Consider the following 4396-nt stretch of genomic DNA (forward strand, 5'->3'; position numbering starts at 1 on the left):
AAACCCCATAACCATTCCATACTCCCTTCACCTTTTCACTTTTCAACGCCTCACCTGCCTTCATGCTGACTCTGCTTTTTTACACCCCAATGGGAGATGTTGTGTTAAGATACAAACAGGCTCAGGCCTTGCAGACCCCAGACCCATACATTCCATTTCCACAGCATGAATGGTGCTATAGTTGGTAAGAAAAGAGAAAATGCTTCACAAAATAGCACAATGACAGCAGCCCCAGTAGCAAGCTGCTCTGCTTGTTATGCCCATTGCGCCAGCTGGTCCCTGGTGAGGTATCCTTGGTTGGCTTAGCCCTCCAAGGCCTGGGGCAAGTGTACCTTGCTGCCCCTCCTCTCTGCATGGACCTGGTGGCCAATAGGAGAGAAAACTGAAGTTGACTGGCTGACCACTCCCAAGAGTTAAAAATGTTGGGAACCACTAACTTAAGGAAACTTAAGTTTTTAAATTTTGTTTCTGATTTGAAACTATTCTCCACCCCCACCCCTGTAAATGTAGCTTATAAAAACTCCAAACCAAAATGAAATAGTGTATTTAAACAAAAACTTTTGTAACTCTTGTATCTATCTGAAATGCCTTTGGTTCTATCAGAGAAACCATTTTGCTGATGTCATCCTGGTTGACTCAATTGTTACATAACAAATGATGTCACAATCTAGTTCATTGCACACTCTGGCTCATCACAAATAGCCACCAAGAAAGCCAAAGTACTGAGCTGCCTAAAATCAGCTGAAAGGTGATTTTCTTTTGTCCTTAAAAATTAGCCATATCAAGTCACATTCCGTAAGTGGGAAAACTCTGAGAAATTGTACAATGATTGTTGTTGGTTGGCTGATTTTCCTTTTGGCTTTGCATCTGATGCATAGAGTTCCAAACGCTAAGGTGAGTAAACTTTGAAATACCAGTTGGAAATGCTGCACTATGTCACCCTAGTTTGCTGTTTGATGCAAAACCAAAGAGTTGGATTCTTACAAACTTAGGATGTGTTCAGTCCACTGTTTTATGTGGTTTTGCACCCAGACAATAGGAAAGCACCCTCATCATGCCAAGGTACTTAACTGTCACCATCAGGACAAATGGCCCCACCCTTTAAATAGAGCTAAGACTTGTGTGCCTTTAGAACATGTGTGTAAACCTATATAAGCCACATTACCTCACAGTAAACCATCCAGGGAATTGTGGCAATGAGAATATATGGGGTGCTGTATTAAGCAAAGAAGTGCCCAAACATTACCCTAAGCATGAAGGAGGAGATATGCACGAGCCCCAACCCATATGCAATACTAGATGTGTCCTACATTTTCCACTAATCATACTGATAAGGCATGTTACAGGTGTTGATGGAGACTATTGAAGCTTTTTAAAAGCTTTTTAAAACTACAACTTTATTTCATTGATTCCAAAATACCTATTAATTATTAAGCCTTTCTCTAGGTGAGACAGCCCTTTCCTTATAGTTCAGAAGGATAATAAAAACAATCAATTTTTATATTGATTATACCAGTTCAGTAATTCTTTATTGTAACTGATAAGTGTTAACTGTTTAATTATTATTTACTGTTATTTAATTTTACTGTTTGCTATTATATTCTGGGACGTGGGTGGCACTGTGGTCTAAACCACTGAGCCTATGGCTTGCCGATCAGAAGGTCAGCAGTTCAAATCCCCGCAACGGGGTGAGCTCCCATTGCTCGGTCCCAGCTCCTGCCAACCTAGCAGTTCAAAAGCATGTCAAAGTACAAGTAGATAAATAGGTACCACTCCAGTGGGAAGGTAAAGGCGTTTCTGTGTGCTGCTCTGGTTTCACCAGAAGCGGCTTAGTCATGCTGGCCACATGACCCGGAAAAACTGTTTTCCGACAAACGCCGGCTCCCTCAGCCAGTAAAGCAAGATGAGCACCACAACCCCAGAGTCGTTCGCGACTGGACTTAACTGTCAGGGGTCCTTTACCTTTACCTTTACAGTCTCAGAGCTGGAGAAAAACTCATGGGGGTTCAAGATACGTGGGAATTCCGAGTAAGGATTCTAAAGACATGAAAATTGAACAGTTCTGATGATTTATTCAAGAAAGGTATAGACGTACAGCAAAAAGCAGCCTGTTCTCCTTGCATCTTGTGCGGGAGTGGGACAGACACTGCCAGGCAAGAAGATGATGGACTGTCCGCACCCAAGCAAAGATTCACACATTCTTTGTATACAGTAGAACAGCATACGTCACATGTCCTGTGGAATTGATTCAATCATTAATCTGGGGATTTGTAAACTTTATGAGAATTGTGTGTCTGGTGGTGCAAAAGCACAGGGAGATCTTCACAGCTTACTTGAACACTGCCACATCTGAAGGCAGCAGGATACTTTAGTGAGCACAGGCAAACTGTGTGGTGTTTGTACACACACACACACACACACTTTGCCCCTAGTCTCCATCCACTAGCATTTGAGGTGTTTGGCTCACTAAGTCCCATTAGCCTTCTGCACTAATCCTCAGATCAAATGAGCTCCAATGTTTGGCCCAGTCAAGAGAAACACAGATATGGTTTGGGAAAGATGTGTCTGTCCTCAAGTAGTTCAGCAGCCTATTTAAAACTCAACATCATAGTTAACTCTAATTACTGAGTAAACTTTAGATGGAAGGGATAAAGTGCATAGTATAAAAATATTTTAAAAATATTTCAAATATTGTACAATATTTTGCATTTGTGCACACCCACAAAATAGGTTAAATCTACTTTTTAGTTATTCATGCCCCAGAAAGCTTCCATTTAATCACTTTTATAACAAATTTGATTTAATGACAACTCACAGGCAGATTAAACATGGTTCTGTCACTCCCATCCTGTTGCATTCGTCCCATATGTTGCTCCAGAGTGTCCCTTGAGAGGCCACAGGGGCTTGGGGGGGGGGGGAGCCAGATAAGCCCTGGTGCATTAGTGAAATTCTACTTGCTCTTCTCAGGTTTCAACCTACAAATGGCACAGGGCACAGATCAGATTCCTGACCGTCTCAGTTTTGATTTCTATCCCCAATGGTTGCAAAGCTGTTAAGCTTGAAAGTTAGTGGTCAGTGCCTGGTGATGTGCTGAGTATCTAAGCCCTGCATATCTCTTTTCTGAAAACCAGAATAAACAATGTAAAAGAATAAGAATAACATAAATTATGCAAATAAGGTCTTATGCATACTTGACCCAATGCGTCCAGGTAATTGATTTGCTTCTCATGCTGAATCGCCTAGTGAAGAGGAACAAAAGGAAAGCTGAAGGTGTTATCCCTAGACCAGTTTGTACCTGCACACCATAAACTCAGCCTCTGAGTCAAGCCTCAACATATGGCCCTTTTTCTATGAATGTTGGTTGAAGAGTTAAATACTTCCCTCCAAACTTTTCAGTAATACTCTGTTTGTTTGGTTACAGGCTGAACCGGCAAAGAACGAAGGTGATAAGCATTAACTGGCATTGTCCTTTAGAGGAACACAACCCAGGGCAGACTTCCCATCTTCTTTAAGAGCGACACAGATGTTCCAGTTCAGAAGTGCTATTTAAAACACCAGCAAGAAAGGAGTTTCAGGAGCTAATGCTTACTGCAGTACTGAAGGCAATGAAGCATATTGTTTCTGTTGTTGGTAACACATAAATTGATTGCACAGCATCATGTTATATGTTTATGACCAAGTTACCTGGACCTTCAAATATGTTACCACGTTCCACGATGCACAGGGCAAAGTGGATTTCAAGCTATAAGAGCAATTTGAAATAGATTATGCTTCTATTTAAGGGACAATCACATAGAACGTTTCGTATCCTATACGATTTCTGATGGACTATGTACTTTTAAAATTGCCTACTACCTGCAGTAGCAAAATTCACTTGGTGTTCACTATTCTGAAAATATAATGGGTGGAAAAAGACATAAAGGTTAATGTCTGCGGAATGATTTATTTAGTCTTTTAATGCATGTGCCGCCTTTCCCATGAAGATTTGAAGGCATTTCACAAAAATGTGAAAGTTAAATACTGCAATAGCAAGCAACAAACTTCTTAAAGTTTAAACATTTTAAAAAGCATGCCTATTTATTGTCTGCTGATTAGCATTCTGAAACAAACATTGTATAATAAGCCACACATAAAGGAGTATATAGCCTATAGGCCAGGCATGTCCAACAGGTAGATCGTTGGGGGTGTCCCAGGTAGATCACAGCATGAAGTTTAGTGATCGCCTTTGGCCAAACCTCCCCTTAAAAAAGCTCAACAACTCCTGGCAATGATAACGGGTAGTTCACAGCTAGTCTTTTTATACTCAGAATAGATCACAGTCTCTTGGGAGTTGGACGTGCCTGCTATAGGCTATTAAAGCCTATAGGGAGATGGACTTAAATAAATACTTATTTAA

The 4396-nt window shown here is 40.9% G+C and overlaps 1 long non-coding RNA gene across 1 annotated transcript; it reads left to right on the plus strand.

The window, feature by feature from the left end:
• Positions 1 to 657: 657 nt before the first annotated feature.
• LOC117049414 lies at positions 658 to 3921 on the plus strand. Its single transcript, XR_004426994.1, has 2 exons — positions 658 to 894; positions 3422 to 3921. It is a non-coding gene; the product is annotated as an uncharacterized LOC117049414 (long non-coding RNA).
• The last annotated feature ends 475 nt before the right edge of the window (positions 3922 to 4396 follow it).

The sequence above is a fragment of the Lacerta agilis genome, chromosome 1, assembly GCF_009819535.1.
Source record: "Lacerta agilis isolate rLacAgi1 chromosome 1, rLacAgi1.pri, whole genome shotgun sequence".
NCBI classification, from domain to species: Eukaryota; Metazoa; Chordata; class Lepidosauria; order Squamata; family Lacertidae; genus Lacerta; species Lacerta agilis.